We start from the raw sequence: 21,175 nt of genomic DNA on the forward strand, positions 1-21,175 counted from the left end.
CCTGACACCATTTGAATTTAAATATAAGAATACAAAAAATAAAAGTCTAAAGGTTTGTGGAGCCCAAGAACCCTTCACCTTTCTTTTTTTCAGGCTTCTGAGCCTCACCTGTCTTCAGCCGAAGAAATTCTCCCTTGCTCCCACCTCTCAACCCTCGTCAATACTTCCAATCCAGTTAGCTCCAAACCTGACTTGTTTTTGTCTTTTAATTTTAATGAGATGGCGCTTCCTTTGAAAGAAATGACATGACTCTTGCAGAACTGAGTATCCTTCTCAGTGAACTTTAAACCCTATACTCAACTCATTATCATTTAATCCCCTGCACTGTAATTAGAATTGACTTGTGCAGCTTCCTGATAGTACAGTAACTTAGGGACAGGGTTCTTTACTCACTAATTAGCATGTTGCATGGCATTGAGCACGCTAAGCGCTGGATGCGTATTAGCTGAATGAAAGTGGCTGATGGGTTCAAGACAGCAGAAGTTTAAGAAAATAGAATTGTTAGTTATAGAGGTTACTAAAATCTGGCCCTACCAAAAGTAAAAAACAACAGTTGAGCGGTTTTTGAGACATGAGGCTTTTCATGATATAAAAATCAAAGTACAGCGGAGTAATCAGACTTGAATTTAGATCTTATGTTATTTGGTTTTCTGTAGTTGACCATCTTATTATTTTTTTTATTTTTTGAGTTAAATAAAATGTGTGTTAAAACATTTAATCATTCAAAAATTAATTATGAGATAAACACATTTAATATATAGATTACCATTTTTAACCCTGTGGCAAACCTTAACTTACTATTATTATTATTTTTAAAGGTTTTATTTATTTATTCATGACAGACACAGAAAGGCACTAAACTAAAGGCTCCCTTTTTTTTTTTTTTTATAATAATAAGGATCTTGAGACTTCCTTTATTGTTTACCCAAAATAATCTTTTATTCAAAAAGTCAGGGACTCCTGGGTGGCTCAGGGGTTAAACACTTCTGCCTTCGGCTCAGGGCGTGATCTTGGAGACCCCGGGATCGAGTCCCACATCCGGCTCCCTGCATGGAGCCTGCTTCTCCCTCTGCCTGTGTCTCTGTCTCTGTCTTTCTATCTGTCTGTCTGTCTGTCTCTCTCTCTCTGTGTCTCTCATGAATAAATACATGAAACACTTAAAAAAAAAAGTCAGGATACAAGTATAAGCTATCCTGACAGGTTTAACCCTCAGGCCATGTCTCTTATCTTTCACTTGTAAACCATAAGCTGCAGGGATGTTACAAATGCTTCTAAATCATGTGATGTTGGTAACTTCCAAAGGCCAAAACAGTCAGCCTTAGAAATTCTTATAGATGATGAGGATTCACTTGCTGGTCAAAATAAAACAGTAGGCAAAATGGTCACCTTAATTGACCTTCATTCTTCTCCATGAACAATGAGTACAGAAGTTAAAAGTGATTGAGTCCTTGGTCTGAACTTTCCTGCTTTGTATACTTATTCTAGGAGAAACAAAACAAAACCCATATAAGCATCTATTTTTTAAAAAAAAATGTGGGGATCCCTGGGTGACGCAGCGGTTTGGCGCCTGCCTTTGGCCCAGGGCGCGATCCTGGAGACCCGGGATCGAATCCCACGTCGGGCTCCCAGTGCATGGGGCCTGCTTCTCCCTCTGCCTATGTCTCTGCCTCTCTCTCTCTGTGACTATCATAAATAATAAATAAAAATTTAAAAAAAAATAAAATAAAAAAAATAAAAGATAAAAAAAATGTGTTTTTTTTAAAGATTTTATTTATTTATTAATGAAAGAGAGAGAGAGAGGCAGAGACACAGGCAGAGGGAGAAGCAGGCTCCATGTAGGGAGCCCAACATGGGACTCGATCCCGGGTCTCCAGGACCAGGCCCTGGGCTGAAGGCGGCGCTAAACTGCTGAGCCACCGGGGCTGCCCCCCAAAAAATGTTTATCTGGACTCAGAATTTGGGCAGAATTGATATCATACCACTGTCATTCTCCAAAACCCTGAAAACAAATGTGAGATTAGTATATCTGTGAGACAAAACGTTCCCAACACAACAGTGGTTCCCTGTTTGTGACCATTGAGCTTTTTCTTTTCCTTCTGTATTACATACTTACTTGTTTTTGGGTAAAATTTGAGGGTCTGTTTTATAAATGACAAGATTTCAATATTAATTATGAAAAGATGAGTGGAAGTGTGACTTTTTAAAAACTATTTTTGTTAACAGACTTTATCTTTTAGGACAGTTTTAGGTTTACAAAGAAATTGATCAGAAAATACAGAGAGGTCTGCTGTATCTCTTCTCCCCTGTAGAGTTTCCCCTACTTATTAACATCTGGCATTAGTGTGGTACATTTGTTAGAATTGATGAACCAATATTGATACTTTAGTATTAAATAAAGTCCATAGTTTACATTAAAGTTCACTTTTTTGTATAGTAAAGTTCTATGGGTATTGACAAATGCATGATGTCCCTTGCCCACCATTATGGTATCATTTGGAATAGTTTCAACCCCCTAAAAATTCTTGGGCTTTCCCTACCAATCCTGTGTCTCCTCCCCTGAACTTATGATAACCACTGATCTTTTTACCTTCTCTGTAATTTTGTCCTTTCCAGAACATCACAGAGTTGGAGTCAAACAGTTATGTAGCCTTTTCAGACAGGCTTCTTTGACTTAGCAATATACATTCAAGGTTCTTCTATGTCTTTTGGTGACTTGATAGCTAATTTCTTTTTACTATTCAATATTATCCAGTTGTCTGAATAAACCAAAGTTTATCCCTTCACCTATTGAAGGACATCTTGGCTGTTTCCAATGTTTGCAATTATGAACAAATCTGGTAATTACATTAATGTGCAGGCTTTTGTGTGGACATAAGTTTTTACCTCATTTGGGTAAATAATTAGGAAATCTATTGCTGGATCATATGGTAAGACTATGTTTAGCTTTGTAAGGAACTGCCAAATGGCTGTACTATTTTGCATTCTCACCATCAGTGAATAAAAGTCGTCACTGACCCACATTATCACCAGCATTTAGTGTTCTCAGTTTGGGATATTATGTGCTGTAGTGTCACAGACCTCAATTTTCTCTAATGTCCTCGTTCTATCTCCTCTTTTGTCTTCCCTTCTCCCCATTTTTGAGACAGAAAGATTAAATAAGTCTCTGGCAATATTTTTTTCCATAGTGAGTAAGACTTTGTGGTGGAGAAAGGTTTATTTTTATTTTATTTTATTTTATTTTATTTTATTTTATTTTATTAAGATTTTATTTATTTATTTGAGAGAGAGAGCACAAATAAGGGGGAGGAGCAGAGGGAGAAGAAGATTCCCCAGCCCGCAGGGAGCCTAATGCAGGGCTCAATCCCAGGACCCTAGGATCATGACCTGAGCGGAGGGTAGATGCTTAACTGACTGAGCCACCCCGGTGCACCTCTAGGTTTATTTTTAAATGGTTCTTTACCCCCTTTCCTCTGCTTGAAGTTCAAGGAGATTTTTCTCCATTCATTCTTCACCATGATAAGCTGGTGAGACTCCCAGAAGTAAAGCTCATGAAAGCATGGAGGCTCCCTAAGACTAGGCCCCCTGGGAGAGGAGGGGCAAGACGGGGAAGAGCAGGGTCCCCAAGTCACCTGTCCCCACCAAATTACCTAGAAAACCTTCAAGTCATCCTGAAAATCTACGAATTCGGCCTGAGACTTAAAGAGAGACCAGCTGGAATGCTACAGTGAGAAAGGTTCGCGCTTCTATCAAGGTAGGAAGACGGGGAAAAAGAAATAAAGACACAAAAGGCCTCCAAGGGGGAGGGGCCCCGCGAGGAGCCGGGCTGAGGCCGGGGCGAGTGTCCCCAGGACAGGAGAGCCCCGTCCCGGAGGAGCAGGAGCTGCACCGACCTTCCCGGGGGAAAGGGGCTCCCAGGGAGGGGGAGCAGGACCCAGGAGGGCGGGGATGCCCTCGGGTTCCCGGGGACACTAACAGACACCTGTGCCCCGGGAGATGCGCCGAGCTCCCTAAGGGCTGCAGCGTGCACGGCGGGACCCGGAGCAGCTCGGAGGGGGGAGGGGGGAGGGCGGCGGCTCCGCGGAGGGGGCTGCGGGGCGGGATCGCGAATCCAACAGCGCAGGCTCCGGAGCACAGGGCGCCGGGACACAGCCCAGGATCCGGCCTCCCCCGGGACAGGCAGAGGCCGGGAGGGCCCAGGACCGCGAGGACGCTCCTGCCCCGAGCTGAGCAGATCAGCGGCCCCGCCCCGGAGCCTCCAGGCCCTGCAGACCGAGAGCTCCGGAGCTACTGCGGGGGCTGACTCTAGGGCTGCAGAGCTGCCGCCGCCACTGCGGTTGTTCCTCCTGCGGCCTCACGGGGTGAACAACCCCCACGGAGCCCTGCACCAGGCAGGGGCACAGCAGCTCCCCCAAGTGCTAACACCTGAAAATCAGCACGACAGGCCCCTAGACCAGCTAGACGGACCAGTTCCAGGGGAAGTTAAGGGACTTACAGTATACAGTCAGAAGATACTCCCCCGTGGGTTTTTTTTTTTTTCTTTTTGTTTTGTTTTTTTCTTTTTGATTTCTGTTTGCTTCCCCCACCCTTTTTTCCCTTTCTTTCTTTTTCTTTCTCTTTTTCTTTTTTTCTTTTTTTCTTCCTTTTTTTTTTCTTTCTCTTTTCTTTCCTTCTTTCTCTCCTCTCTTTTTCTCCTTACCCAATACAACTTGCTTTTGGCCACTCTGCACTGAGCAAAATGACTAGAAGGAAAACCTCACCTCAAAAGAAAGAATCAGAACAGTCCTCTCTCCCACAGTTACAAACTCTGGATTACAATTCAATGTCAGAAAGCCAATTCAGAAGCACTATTATACAGCTACTGGTGGCTCTAGAAAAAAGCATAAGGGACTCAAGAGACTTCATGACTGCAGAATTTAGAGCTAATCAGGCAGAAATTAAAAATCAATTGAATGAGATGCAATCCAAACTAGAAGTCCTAACGACGAGGGTTAACGAGGTGGAAGAACGAGTGAGTGACATAGAAGACAAGTTGATAGCAAAGAGGAAAACTGACGAAAAAAGAGACAAACAAGTAAAAGACCATGAAGATAGATTAAGGGAAATAAACGATAGCCTGAGGAAGAAAAACCTACATTTAATTGGGGTTCCCGAGGGCGCCAAAAGGGCCAGAGGGCCAGAATATGTATTTGAACAAATTCTAGCTGAAAACTTTCCTAATCTGGGATGGGAAACAGGCATTCAGATCCAGGAAATAGAGAGATCCCCCCCTAAAATCAATAAAAACCGTTCAACACCTCGACATTTAATAGTGAAGCTTGCAAATTCCAAAGATAAAGAGAAGATCCTTAAAGCAGCAAGAGACAAGAAATCCCTGACTTTTATGGGGAGGAGTATTAGGGTAACAGCAGACCTCTCCACAGAGACCTGGCAGGCCAGAAAGGGCTGGCAGGATATATTCAGGGTCCTAAATGAGAAGAACATGCAGCCAAGAATACTTTATCCAGCAAGGCCCTCATTCAAAATGGAAGGAGAGATAAAAGCTTCCAAGACAAGCAGGAACTGAAAGAATATGTGACCTCCAAGCCAGCTCGGCAAGAAATTTTAAGGGGGCCTCTTAAAATTCCCCTTTAAGAAAAAGTTCAGTGGAACAATCCACAAAAACAAGGCCTGAATAAATATCATGAAGACACTAAACTCATATCTCTCAATAGTAACTCTGAACGTGAACGGGCTTAATGACCCCCTCAAAAGGCGCAGGGTTTCAGACTGGATAAGAAAGCAGGACCCATCTATTTGCTGTCTACAAGAGACTCATTTTAGACAGAAGGACACCTACAGCCTGAAAATAAAAGGTTGGAGAACCATTTACCATTCGAATGGTCCTCAAAAGAAAGCAGGGGTAGCCATCCTCATATCAGATAAACTAAAATTTACCCCAAAGACTATAGTGAGAGATGAAGAGGATCTCTTCATACTTCATACTTCATACTTCTATCTCATACTTAAAGGATCTATTCAACAAGAGGACTTAACAATCCTCAATATATATGCCCCGAATGTGGGAGCTGCCAAATATATCAATCAATTATTAACCAAAGTGAAGAAATACTTAGATAATAATACACTTATACTTGGTGACTTCAATCTAGCTCTTTCTATACTCAATAGGTCTTCTAAGCACAACATCTCCAAAGAAACGAGAGCTTTAAATGATACACTGGACCAGATGGATTTCACAGATATCTACAGAACTTTATATCCAAACTCAACTGAATACACATTCTTCTCAAGCGCACATGGAACTTTCTCCAGAATAGACCACATACTGGGACACAAATCGGGTCTGAACCGATACCAAAATATTGGGATCGTCCCCTGCATATTCTCAGACCATAATGCCTTGAAATTAGAACTAAATCACAACAAGAAGTTTGGAAGGACCTCAAACACGTGGAGGTTAAGGACCATCCTGCTAAAAGATAAAAGGGTCAACCAGGAAATTAAGGAAGAATTAAAAAGATTCATGGAAACTAATGAGAATGAAGATACAACCGTTCAAAATCTTTGGGATGCAGCAAAAGCAGACCTAAGGGGGAAATACATCGCAATAAAGCATCCATCCAAAAACTGGAAAGAACTCAAATACAAAAGCTAACCTTACACATAAAGGAGCTAGAGAAAAGACAGCAAATAGATCCTACACCCAGCAGAAGAAGAGAGTTAATAAAGATTCGAGCAGAACTCAACGAAATCGAGACCAGAAGAACTGTGGAACAGATCAACAGAACCAGGAGTTGGTTCTTTGAAAGAATTAATAAGATAGATAAACCATTAGCCAGCCTTATTAAAAAGAAGAGAGAGAAGATTCAAATTAATAAAATCATGAATGAGAAAGGAGAGATCACTACCAACACCAAGGAAATACAAACGATTTTAAAAACATATTATGAACAGCTATACGCCAATAAATTAGGCAATCTAGAAGAAATGGACGCATTCCTGGAAAGCCACAAACTACCAAAACTGGAACAGGAAGAAATAGAAAACCTGAACAGGCCAATAACCAGGGAAGAAATTGAAGCAGTCATCAAAAACCTCCCAAGACACAAAAGTCCAGGGCCAGATAGCTTCCCAGGGGAATTCTATCAAACATTTAAAGAAGAAACCATACCTATTCTCCTAAAGCTGTTTGGAAAGATAGAAGGAGATGGAGTACTTCCAAATTCGTTCTATGAGGCCAGCATCACCTTAATTCCAAAACCAAAGACCTCACCAAAAAGGAGAATTACAGACCAATATCCCTGATGAACATGGATTCAAAAATTCTCAACAAGACACTAGCCAATAAGATCCAACAGTACATTAAGAAAATTATTCACCAAGTAGGATTTATCCCCGGGACACAAGGCTGGTTCAACACCCGTAAAACAATCAATGTGATTCATCATATCAACAAGAGAAAAAGCAAGAACCATATGATCCTCTCAATAGATGCAGAGAAAGCATTTGACAAAATACAGGATCCATTCCTGATCAAAACTCTTCAGAGTGTAGGGATAGAGGGAATATTCCTCAGCATCTTAAAAGCCATCTATGAAAAGCCCACAGCAAATATTATTCTCAATGGGTAGCACTGGGAGCCTTTCCCCTAAGATCAGGAACAAGACAGGGATGTCCACTCTCACCACTGCTATTCAACATAGTACTGGAAGTCCTAGCCTCAGCAATCAGACAACAAAAAGAATAAAAGGCATTCAAATTGGCAAGAAGAAGTCCAACTCTCCCTCTTCACAGATGACATGATACTGTACATAGAAAGCCCAAAAGATTCCACCCCAAGATTGCTAGAACTCATACAGCAATTCGGTAGCGTGGCAGGATACAGAATCAATGCCCAGAAATCAATGGCATTTCTATACACTAACAATGAGACTGAAGAAAGAGAAATTAAGGAGTCAATCCCGTTTACAATTGCACCCAAAAGCATAAGATACCTAGGAATAAACCTAACCAAAGAGGTAAAGGATCTATACCCTACAAACTATAGAACATTTCTGAGGGAAATTGAGGAAGACACAAAGAGATGGTAAAATATTCCATGCTCATGGATTGGCAGAATTAATATTGTGAAAATGTCCATGTTACCCAGGGCAATGTACACGTTTAATGCAATCCCTATCAAAATACCATGGACTTTCTTCAGAGAGTTAGAACAAATTATTTTAAGATTTGTGTGGAATCATAAAAGACCCCAAATAGCCAGGGGAATTTTAAAAAAGAAAACCATATCTGGGGGCATCATGATGCCAGATTTCAGGTTGTACTACAAAGCTGTGGTCATCAAGACAGTGTGGTACTGGCACAAAAACACACACATAGATCAATGGAACAGAATAGAGAACCCAGAAGTGGACCCTGAACTTTATGGTCAACTAATATTCGATAAAGGAGGAAAGACTATCCACTGGAAGAAAGACAGTCTCTTCAATAAATGGTGCTGGGAAAATTGGACATGCACATGCAGAAGAATGAAACTAGACCACTCTCTTGCACCATACACAAAGATAAACTCAAAATGGATGAAACATCTAAATGTGAGACAAGATTCCATCAAAATCCTAGAGGGGAACACAGGCAACATCCTTTTTGAACTCGGCCACAGTAACTTCTTGCAAGATACATCCACGAAGGCAAAAGAAACAAAAGCAAAAATGAACTATTGGGACTTCATCAAGATAAGAAGCTTTTGCACAGCAAAGGATACAGTCAACAAAACTCAAAGACAACCTACAGAATGGGAGAAGAGATTTGCAAATGACATATCAGATAAAGGGCTAGTTTCCAAGATCTACAAAGAACTTCTTAAACTCAACAGCAGAGAAACAAACAATCCCATCATGAAATGGGCAAAAGACATGAACAGAAATCTCACAGAGGAAGACATAGACATGACCAACATGCACATGAGAAAATGCTCTGCATCACTTGCCATCAGGGAAATACAAATCAAAACCACAATGAGATCCCACCTCACACCAGTGAGAATGGGGAAAATTAACAAGGCAGGAAACCACAAATGTTGTAGAGGACGTGGAGAAAGGGGAACCCTCTTACACTGTTGGTGGGAATGTGAACTGGTGCAGCCACTCCGGAAAACTGTATGGAGGTTCCTCAAAGAGTTAAAAATAGACCTGCCCTACGACCCCCCAATTGCACTGCTGGGGATTTAACCCAAAGATACAGATGCAATGAAACACCTGCACCCCGATGTTTCTAGCAGCAATGGCCACAATAGCCAAGCTGTGGAAGGAGCCTCGGTGTCCATCGAAAGATGAATGGATAAAGAAGCTGTGGTCTATGTATACAATGGAATATTCCTCAGCTATTAGAAATGACAAATACCCACCATTTGCTTCCACGTGGATGGACCTGGAGGGTATTAGGCTGAGTGAAGTAAGTCAGTCGGAGAAGGACAAACATTATATGTTCTCATTCATTTGGGGAATATAAATAATAGTGAAAGGGAATATAAGGGAAGGGAGAAGAAATGTGTGGGAAATATCAGAAAGGGAGACAGAACGTAAAGACTCCTAACTCTGGGAAACGAACTAGGTGTGGTAGAAGGGGAGGAGGGCGGGGGGGGGTGGGAGTGAATGGGTGATGGGCACTGGGGGTTATTCTGTATGTTGGTAAATTGAACACCAATAAAAAATTAAATAAATAAATAAATAAATAAATAAATAAATAAATAAATAAATAAAATGTGTGGACTAAAAAAAAAAAAAAAGATTAGACCCCCCTGGAGTTTTTAACTGTTAAACTAATCCACACTCAGCCTCCAGCATTTTACTATTTACCATTTAATTGTTCCTACCAGTTTAAGATCTTTGTACTCTGCCTCTCCAGTTTTGGGGGCTGCAGTCTGCCCTGTGACCTCCTTTCACTAATAAGCTTAAGAGTTGTTGACTTCCAGTTCAATTTCTGTCGTTGTTGCAAGGATGGAGTCACTATGCTAATTACATGTCAGAGCTGAAGCCAGGGACATGACTGTGCTCTAATATACTGATGTAGTCTCTCTTTTTAATATTCCCTGAGCCTAAAAAAGTAGGTGACTACTATCTTCTCTCCCTATGGAAAGTCCCTGCGAGTCTTATGACAAAAGAAAGATATAAATATTAACTTCTTGGTAGCATTTAATTGAGCATATGGGTACTTTGAAAAGCCAGACCCAGTGCATGGAGCCTGCTTCTCCCTCTGCCTATGTCTCTGCCTCTCTCTCTCTCTGTGACTATCATAAATAATAAATAAAAAAAAAAAATTAAAAAAAAAAAGAAAAGCCAGATATCTTAATGTCAGGAATTTGAAAACAATTTACAAAACTCAACATCTTTGTTTAATATTAGTAAAAGAAAATCATGAATTCATTTTTGTCAATGTCAAATTTATTAGTTTACCTTTTCATTGTCATTCCTATCAGAGATAGCTTGCTATCTAATTGTTAGAGTTAGGATTTTTTTAAAGAATGTATTTATTTATTTGAGAGAGACAGAAAGAGCTTCAGTAGAGGAGGGGCAGAGGGAAAGGAGAGGGAGAAGCAGGCTTCCTGCTAGAACCTGACACAGGGCCCATGCCAGTCAATCCCAGGCCAAGATCATGACCTCAGCCAAAGTCAGACGCTTAACCAACTGAACCACCCAGGCACCCCTAGAGTTAGTTTTAAAACTAAAATTAGGAGTTTTGTACTATAAATTATACTGTTAATTCCAAATTAGAATTATTTTAGCAATCTTGTACATTTAAAAAATAATAAACTACATGTAAAATAGACTATAATTTGCATTCTTTTTCTACCTGTGCCATCACATAATTCGTGTAGTATTACTATATCTTTAAAAATGGCATTGATCAATTGATAAAGACTTTTGAAAATCCTCAAATTATGACCTATTTGTGTGTGTGTGTGTGTGTGTGGATCTATTTATTTTGTGGGGATTTCTTTCTCTTGAACTCAAGCAAGTATCAGCTGGTGGGAAGATTGTGAAATTACATTTTTCTTTTATTAATTTGATTCATTTCCTTCTCAGCGAGTCTGATTCTCAAAGATGATACCAATACATAGGTTTAAGTTTTTTTTCCTTTTACCCCTCCCTGAACTCTCTACTCCAAATCTTTAGCAAATTATAAAATATTTTTTAAAATATTAATAGTATACTTATTTTGTAGTAAGTCAACCTTGTTACTGGTACCATGTTAACCTATATCTAGTTGCTGGGCTCTTTCTTTACTTATGCATCTGTGGCAGCAACAATGACTGGAAGAAGAAAAAATAGAACTACATCTACTATGTGCCACACAGTTTATGTATAGTTATCTGTGATCATTACATTTTTCATACAGAGATATGTCCTAGAATTGTATTCTCAGATTTGGTCAGCAAGTGGATATTGGAATGTTGATACTGTGGTACTGGAATCCAGCTATAAGAAGTAGCTTCAGGGTAAAGTGAGATAGAATATGGGCTAATCATAAACCCTTTCAAGAAGGTATTTTCTTCATCTTTAAAATGATTTCGATTTCAATTAGATATCTTGATAAAAATAAATAATAATTGCAGAGCAGATGGGCAGAAGTTGCTAGGATGGTGAAATAGAGCATGGTGCAATAGGTAATACATATGTGGGTGTCAGGAGTCAGGAATCTGATCATGGGAGAGTCTGGTATTCCAAAGGTCAGGCAGTACTGTGATAGCCACCAGATAGGTCGGAAAGAGCAAAGCAGGTGATAGAGGTGTTGCTACACACCTGGAGCTCAGGAACAGGACTAGTTCCCAGAAAAACAGGAAAAAAAAAAAAAAGCAAGTCTAATTTCTATCTTAAAGGAAATAAGGGGGATCCCTGGGTGACGCAGTGGTTTAGCGCCTGCCTTTGGCCCAGGGAGCGATCCTGGAGACCCAGGATCGAATCCCACATCAGGCTCCTGGTGCATGGAGCCTGCTTCTCCCTCTGCCTATGTCTCTGCCTCTCTCTCTCTCTGTGACTATCATAAATAAATAAAAATTTAAAAAAAATAAAGGAAATAAGGTACTCAGATGAGGATTCAGATTATGTGAAAAAATATGTGAGAAATCTGGGATATAAAGCAGCTTTGGGGTCATAAGAAAAAGTTCCTTACTTGATTTGTTAAAGTGCTAAATCATAGCTAAATAGGGGATCCCTGGGTGGCGCAGCGGTTTGGCGCCTGCCTTTGGCCAAGGGCGCGATCCTGGAGACCCGGGATCGAATCCCACATCGGGCTCCCGGTGCATGGAGCCTGCTTCTCCCTCTGCCTGTGTCTCTGCCTCTCTCTCTCTCTCTCTCTCTGTGACTATCATAAATAAAAAAAAAAAAAAAAAAAATTAAATCATAGCTAAATAATGATAATAATAAAGTTTCACAAGAGCTTATTGCTTCTCAGAAACTGCTTTGTGCTCTACATAGATTATTGCTTTTCATCCTCACAATAGCCTTACAAACTAGTACTATCATCCTCCTCTTAAGGCAAAAAAATGAAGCCCCGTGAGGTTAGTTATGTTGCACAAACTTATAGTCACTAGGTGGCAGACTTGGGTTATTTTTGTTTTTGTTTTTGATATTTATTTATTCTTGAGAGACAGAGAAAGAGAGGCAGAGACACAGAGGGAGAAGCAGGCTCCTTGCAGGGAGCCCAATGCCAAGCTGGATCCTCAGACCCGGATCACGCCCTGATCTTCAGATCAGGTGGATGCTCAACTGCTGAGCCACCAAGGCATATCCAGACTTGGGTTTTGAATGTAAATCAACTAATCCAAGAACTCATTCGACACCCCAGCACCAAAGGACTGTAGCAACTGAGTATCCTTAATCTCCCTGCACCACCCCTAGCTTCGTCCCTCCACTTCTCACTTCCTCTCCTTTCCTAGCAGGATTGGGAGATGCACAGCTGTGGAAACCAGAAAGACTTGGACTGGGATTGAGGTGTGTCCTTAGGACTTCTATCAGATTCCTGTTGATGGCCTCTGTGATAGTACATAAGAAATCCTTTTGGAGGGTGGAAGGAGACTGCTTTTTAGACTTCTCCCAGTTGTTCAGTCTAGTCCAGTAATTCCCAAACCTGGGGGCACCTGGTGACATTTAAAAACATTACATTGCTGCATCATGTCTCTTATCTTTTTCCAGTTCCCTATAGTTCTATCTCTGATGAGATCACCTAGTTAGACTTGAGTCAGTTTTGAAAGGGGCAACACATGGCATCAGAATCATTCTCACCTACTTAAGGGCTTTTGCTTCCATGTGCAGAGACTTGGGTATCCTATGTTTGAATTGCACCCACCCCCCCAATCTTTCTTTGAACCAACAAAACCAGGAGACTGGTATTCCAGGGGCAAGTCCTGAAGGTAAGAAGCTATAGAAATAGCTTCCATTTATGCCGGTCCACTGTACCAGTAGGTTTCTGCTCTGATCTCCACATGGTAAGAAGCCCAGTTTCTACTACTTCAACCGTTTCTTAGGAAAGGATTCCGTCTTGAATCTCAACTCATTCTCTACTTCCTCAATTACTGGTAAGTTGTTTTTTTGTTTTTGGGTTTTTTTACAAAAATATTTTATTTACTTATTTGTGAGAGACAGAGAGAGAGACAAAGGCAGAGATATAGGCAGAGGAAGAAGCAGGCTCCCCCTGGGGAGCCTGATGTGGGACTCAATCCCAGGACCCCGGGATCATGACCTGAGCCAAAGGCAGATGCCTAACCACTGAGCCACCAGGTGCCCCAATTACTGGTAAGTTTTATAGTTTATATTCTTAAAAGGTCAGGGATGGGGCAGATGGAAGAAAAATGGTGGTAGATTTAGAATTTGTTTATAAGAAGTTATTTGACTTTCTACCTGTTATAGGTTGAATTATGTCCCCCCAAAATAGATATTAAAATTCTAACTCCTGATTCTTCAGAACGTGACCTTAGGGTCATTACAGATGCAACTAATCAAGATAATATCTTACTATAGTGAGAGGGAAGTGCATAATCCAATATGATATGGGGGAAGGATTCCATGTGAAGACAGAAATAGAGACTAGAGTTATGACCTGCAAGCCAAGGAATTCCAAGTCTTGATGAATGCCACCAGAAGGTAGAAAAGAGTAAGGAAGTATTCTCAAGGGAAGAATTGTGGAGGCCGAGAAAAATTCAGGCCATCCGACCTAAAGTTTAGCATTAGCACAAGTACAGCCATCTTAGGCCCCTGTGAATAAGAGCTGAATTTTACGGGAAAAACTGCAGAATGTCCTCAATGTCCTTGGCAGAGAATCCCATATCAGAAAGACAACAGAACCCACGCCCATGGTAGAACGTCCCATATTAGATTGAGAACAGAGCTCAATGCCCTTGAAAGCCCCATATCAGAATGTAAACAGAACTTGAGAAATTCCTCCCCCCCTTCTGAAAATCCCCTAGACCAGCCTATTAAAAACCCAGCTGTAACCCACCTCGGGGTCCAAGTCCCTGCTCCGCTGTGTCTGGTATACTTGGACCCAAGCTCAAGCTTGCTAATAAACCCTCGTGCACTTGCATCGGTGTCGGCTCCTTGGTGGTTTCTCGGATTCGCAATCTTGGGCACAACAGAATGGCCTTGCTGACATCAGCAAGAACTGGGAGAGAATAAATTTCTGCTGTTTTAAGCCTCTCCTTTTGCAGTACTTTGCTATGGCAGCCCAAGGAAATTAATGTACTGTCCTTGCTACCCGAAGGTAAAATATAGCTCTCTACTTCAATAATCTTAAAATTAACCATGTAACTTGCTTTATCCAATTGAATATGAATAGACATGACAATAGGCTATGTCTGGAACACCTTTGTGTTTTGGCTGTCACTCTTGCTTTATTTACCATAAGAATATAAGGCCCTAGGTAACATTTGTTCCTTCACCTTCAATCCTCCAATGAGAAGACACATGAAATTCAGCAGAGCACAGCTATGCTATAATTGAGTGGCAGTCCTCAAGTAGCATGACCAAGAGATTAATTTTTCTCGTTGTAAGTCCCTGATGTTTTGCAGTTGTCCGTTCTTTCCAAAAAATGACAACTAAAAAAGGGGTCCTAAAAAATAAAGTTAGATTTTTCCAAATGAACATATCTGATTAAATAAATAATGGTCACATCAACATAGGTCATAATGTATGTGATGTAGATGAAGGGAAAAACATTGCATTTTAGCAAAATATTACAGAAGACACTAAAGTCATATAGGACTTATGTCCTTTTGCACAGATTCAAGAAAGAAAACGTACTTCAACAATACACCAAAAGTTTCTTCTCTTATCTAAGAATTTTAAAGTGTATGTACTTAGAAGTAGGGAGCCATAAAAGACTACGGAAGTTCAGGTCTGATATTTTGAGGATTGGGCAACAGCAATTAACCCAATATTTATTTATTTATTTATTTATTTATTTATTTATTTATTTATTTCAAAATTTAGAACTAAAAACATGGGAATATCAAGGTCAGATTAATATTTCAAAAAATAAAAATAAAAAAAGCTTTTACCTAGGCCCTAGGCAGTGACAGGGAGAACATTTTTTCTAGATTGTGATATTGTAATGTCAGAGAGAACCTTCTAAACCAAAAACAAATATGGACTTAGTAAGAAGGGATTTTATTTGAAATAATTCTTGCCAAGTCCTGGGGGCCCCAGGGGTGAGACTTTTGCACTAGGAGGAAATTCTGACCATGAGATTAGCAAATATTATAAGAGTTAGGCAAGATAAATACTGTATGATCTTACTTATTTGTGGAATTGAAAAATCAAACTCAGTAGGATGATAATCACCAGGGGGTGACAATGGGGAGATGTTGGTCAAAGGATACCAACTTCCAGTTTAGAAAATGAATAAATTCTGGGGATCAAAGATGGTGACTATAATAAATAGCACTGCGTTGTATATTTGAAATTTGCTAAGAATGTATATCTTCAGTGTTCTCACCACACACACACATACACACACACAAAGGAGGGATAACTATGTGAGGTGATAGAAGTGCTCATTAGCTTGATTGTAGTAATCATTTCACAGTGTATGCTTACATTACACACTTTAAATATATACACTTTGTATTTGTCAGTTATGTCTCAATACTGAGAAAGGGGGTAGAGGGAGAGTTACACAAAGGGGTTTTTCTTGCACACAAAGAGGTCAACACCACTAGCAAAAACCAGGCTTGGAGTAGGGTGAGAGGGTGGCGTTGAGGGAATATCAGATGACAGTGTTTACCCTGAGGCCAGCCTGTCTATTCTCAGAATGAGCTGTTAAGGGAGAGGTCATTAACTGATTCAGGCTGAGGGTAGGGGAGAGTTCAGAGTCCTGGAGGAAGGAAGGAATCTTAACCAGAGTTTAGTTAACAAGTATTTTGTTCCCATTGGTCAGCTGGACACCCATTCAGCTAATCACTTACAGGGCAAGAAAAGGAAACTGCAATGTCTGTGTTTGGCCTTGTCTGTAAACAAGGGTCCATCCCTGAATCTTATCTGAGTCCTATGGGAAAGGGTATTATACTCTGCAGTAAGCCCTTTTCCAGGACACAAAATGCTGAAGGGATTTCTTCAACCCCCCTCTTTTTCAGGAACATGGTAAAGTTCAGCAATGTCACAAAATTGTAAATACACGAGGATTACGAAAGAAATGTTCAAGAGGTCACAGTGCCCTCATTGAATACCATACAACATAGGACAGCAAATGGGAACAAACCTGATAATGAGGCTGCTCACCCTGCTTACTATAAACTGAGCAATGCAAGGTAATTAGTCTAATACTTATTTTTTTATTTTTTTTTAAGATTTTATTTATTTATTCATGAGAGACACAGAGAGAGAGAGGCAGAGACACAGGCAGAGGGAGAAGCAGGCTCCCCACAAGGAGCCCGATGTGGGACTCGATCCTGGAACTCTGAGATCACACCCTGAGCCAAAGGCAGATGCTCAATCACTGAGCCACCCAGGTGTCTCTCTAATATTTCTTAATATAAAAGATTATACCATTTATCTCCCCTGCTAAGTGGCAAGAGGTATTTAAAATTTCTGTAAACTGGAAAACATCAACACATTTTATTTTAATGTGTATAGAATGAACACTGGCAGAACAAATGTCTAAGTCCAGAGGTATAAGGAGACAGGAAGAGGCCCATGTTCTCTCTTTGCTAATTTGTTAGAACATATTGCTTCCTCTACCTTATGCTTGCCTCCATATCTTGTTCACGTAGAAAAGAAATTAAGTATAACTTGCCAGAAATAGTGACTTTGAATTCTCTTCTTTCCAGTACTTATCAAAAGTCTGGTTATGGGCAGCCCGGGTGGCCTAAAGGTTTGGCACCGCCTTCGGCCCAGACCAGAGATCAAGTCTCACGTCGGGCTCCCTACATGGAGCCTGTTTCTCCTTCTCTCTCTCTGTCTGTGTCTCTGCCTCTCTCTCTCTCTCTCTCTCTGTCTGTCATGAATAAATAAAGAAAATCTTAAAAAAAAAAAGTCTGGTTATGATAAGCAGTATTTATGGAGAGCTGTTTGAAGAGAGTGGCTTCTATCTGTTCCTCTGTATATTTAAAATATTGTCCTTGGGTTAGGTCAGGCCATCTATGAGCTATTGTACTTCAACTGAATTATTTTAGACTGAATGCTTTATTAGTTACCTTAGGAAAGATTGTTAAGTGTATGAATTTGTGTCTTCCCGTGTAAAATCATAGAATCTTTCAATTACTCAAGTCTTCATTTGCATCTTTTTGTAGGCTTCATGGTTGTCGTTTTTTTTTTTTTAACAAAGTCTTACATGATTCCAGCAGTATGACTAGGCATATATCATTTTTGTTGTCATTGTTGCTAGGTGAATAGCTGGCTTAATTCATTATCTCTTCTAACAGGTGGTTCAGTTATAATTTGCAAGTTCTTGCACTGACAGCTTCATTTCAAAGCCAGCCTTTCATCTGAGAAGGTGGAACTTTGACGGTGATTACTAAGCAGACATGAGTTGAGTACTCTTGCCCTTCTATTTACTTCCTCATGATCAGATTTGGCCAATCTTAACCCAAACAAAGAAGCTAATGCCAAATGTTATAGGTATTTTCCTCTCATTCATATTCTAATTTTAAAAGACATATATAGTCATTGTATTAAAAAAAGCCATATAAACCAAAAATATTTCAATAGATGAAATGAAAAGTAAACATTCTTTATACTTCCTAGAAGCAGTCCCTCATTAATTTTTATTTTTCTGTGATATATAGTAGAAAAAGAAGGCACATGAATGAATGAATGATTGAATGAATGAATGAATAAATAAATAAATAATGTAAATAAGCATAACTTTCTATATTTAAGCCTCATGATCCAAGAAGGATTTGAATAAGATTGCTATACAAAACAAAAAGGAAAGATCACTGGTTAATTATAGAAATACCAGCTCTTTGAGGGTAAAAACTATATCTTTTCACTCTTTGAATTATTATTTTTTTATCTATGTAGTACATTTCTATGTAAAGAAGTAGAGGCAGCACCTCTGTCTGGCTCAGTCAGTAAAGCATGTGACTCTTGATCTCAGGGTTGTGAGTTCAAGCAAGCCCCAAGCTGGGCATGGAGTCTACTAAAGAATGAATGAATGAACAAACAAATGAACGAATGAACAAAAGAAAGTAAGAAAATTACCTAGTTTACTGTTGAAAACCGTGCCACCTGATCAACTCCAGAATTTTTTGAAGCTTTAAGATGAGCTAGTTTTAAAGAAAAAATTATTCATGAAACTTGTTAAAGACTGAAAGACAGACACAGATGATTGCAATGTATAGAGATTACTACAAGGGGGGTTTGCAGTAGAGGAGAGAGATTAGGCCCAGCTTCCAAAACAGCAAGGAAAAATGGGGATTTATAAGGTGCACATTATGGGGGAGGGGATTAATAGATGGACAATTACTAAGAGGGTAGAATGCAATTTTTTGCTAAACTGACTGAACAGATCTTGCTGAAGGTAGCCAGAATGATGAGATGTTACCCTGGGGGATAATCGAGGATGAGGAATTTGGTCAGATATTGAGGGTGATTAGATATTAAGCATTGGGGTTTCTTACTAAAGTGACTTGGCAGGATTCTTGCCAAAACTAGACTCCACAAGCACTGAGGTGAAGCCCAAGATCAGGCTTCATTGAGCAGAGGACTCAGGGGAGTCTGAAGAAAGTTTGGTCAAGAAGAGCATCTTTGTCACTGGCAGTACAGGATCATACTGTTCTCAAGTGGCACATATCAACATCTGCACCAGATTGATGAGACAACATTATTTCATTTTTGAATTTCAGGCTTGCAGCACAATAAAAATAAAAAATGATCATAAAGTTTATAAGTAGCCAGTTATATTAATTTTCTGGTTTTTTTTTTTAAGCTCTGTTGAGAGCAAATGAATCTAAGACTCATTTTTAATGCAATTCAAATAATTATTTTTAAAAATTAATTCAAGAAGCAATTTCCAAGCATCAACTACGTACCAGACATCATGTTGGTCACTGGACACACATACTTTGATCAGCAGTAATTACCTTTAAGAAGCTCAGAAAGTGTCATTCATCATAATGGTAAAGTAAATGTCTTTACTCTCCTCATCCTTGATCAGTTGCAAATGAAAGATTTACAGCAACAATGTCTAGTTTTTGAACCAAATTTGCTAGAGCTTGGGAGAGGAAAAGAGGGTTTTTAAAAAATGTATTTTATTTGTTTATTTGTGTGAGACAGTGAGCATATGAGCAGGGGGAAGGAACAGCTGAGCAGGGAGCCAGACATGGGCCTGGATCCCAGGACCCTGATAATATGACCTGAGCTAACCAACTGAGCCATCCAGTGCCCTGAGGAGAAGAGGGTTTTAATTATTTTTCTCATTCTAGGTTATTCCTCACATCAAAAAGGAGATATCAGGCTCAGAATGGAGTCAACTGCACTAAACAGCACCTCAGCAAATCAAGACTTACTGCCTAAGCTAATTGCACGTTCAGTCCTATCCCCCACCCCCACCCCCACCTAGTAAGGAATGTAACTTGAATCTAACTTTAACAAGTCAACCTGGAATTACCTTGTTAGCACTAGTGAGGTTACCCACTCCACAGGCCCTCCATTATCCAAGGAAGGCAACCTTGTCTGAAACAATGCACTCTTTGCAAATAATTTCCTTTTTCTGCCCCTTTTCCACCCTTAAAAATCATTCCTTTTCCTCAGCTGTTTTCTAAAGCTCATTGCTAGATGAGATGATGCTAAATTCATGAATTGTTGAATAAAGCCAATTTTATCATATTTAATCAGTTAGACTTTTGTTATTTAATGATCAGAAAAGTTTTTTCTTCATCCACTACATTACTGCAACCTTTTCCATTAACCCCAAAAATGTATTTATCCACAAGAAACTACTTTTTCCGTAAGCCTTATATTGGGACTGCTATTCTGTGTTGACCTTCAACGGGAAGAGATTCTGACAAGTGCCTCAATTCTATCTCCTTTAGGATCTGATGATTTCTCTAGCCACTCTGATTAGTGGGAAAATCCTTTTTCATAAAAGGATAGACCAGAAGCCCTACATCCCACCTTTCTCCAGTTTATAAATATCACCACCATTGGGGATTGCCCACCTAAAACTCTTCCCCCATGAGTATGAATACTGCCCACAATCACCTACCAGCACATAGTCCCATTTCACTAGACTATGACTTAATTTATCATCCAGGGGTACACCCTCTGCACATGGTTCAATTCCCTTAATCCTGTGGTTATTCCTCTATTTCTCCTGCCTCACAGGATATTAGAATAGGAGTTATGGTGGATTGGATGGTAAGGAAAGCCTTCATGAAAGGGATAGCCTTTGAGTGAGGCTTTCAAGGGCAACTCAGATGTCTTAAAAGAAGAAAATGAGAAATAGGGAGAAGAGCAGATACAAGACATCTAATGACTTAGCACTTAAAAATAATGATATGCATCTATTGAAATAAATTGTCTTCAAAATATTCTTGAGTGATAAAAATTGGGGGGAAAACAATTCATATAGTGTATTCTCCTTAATGTAAAATGAACAAAATATATATTTCTTAATTTATGTGTATGTGTTTTACTGTATGTATACATACAAGCAAATGCTTGCAAATTGATCTTCAAGG

At 39.8% G+C, this 21,175-nt stretch overlaps 1 long non-coding RNA gene across 5 annotated transcripts in view; it reads left to right on the forward strand.

Annotated features, from left to right (window-relative positions):
• Window positions 1-20,326, forward strand: part of LOC144283740 (uncharacterized) — a 99,675-nt gene extending 79,349 nt beyond the window's left edge. For 3 of the 5 annotated variants that reach the window (XR_013352282.1, XR_013352285.1, XR_013352287.1), the window contains 2 exons: window positions 16,628-16,801; window positions 17,915-20,326. This is a non-coding gene — a long non-coding RNA (uncharacterized LOC144283740). The remainder of the gene's footprint in view (window positions 1-16,627; window positions 16,802-17,914) is intronic. The other 2 variants (XR_013352283.1, XR_013352284.1) reach the window with 2 other exon arrangements.
• The last annotated feature ends 849 nt before the right edge of the window (window positions 20,327-21,175 follow it).

The sequence above is a fragment of the Canis aureus genome, chromosome 14, assembly GCF_053574225.1.
Source record: "Canis aureus isolate CA01 chromosome 14, VMU_Caureus_v.1.0, whole genome shotgun sequence".
NCBI lineage: Eukaryota > Metazoa > Chordata > Mammalia > Carnivora > Canidae > Canis > Canis aureus.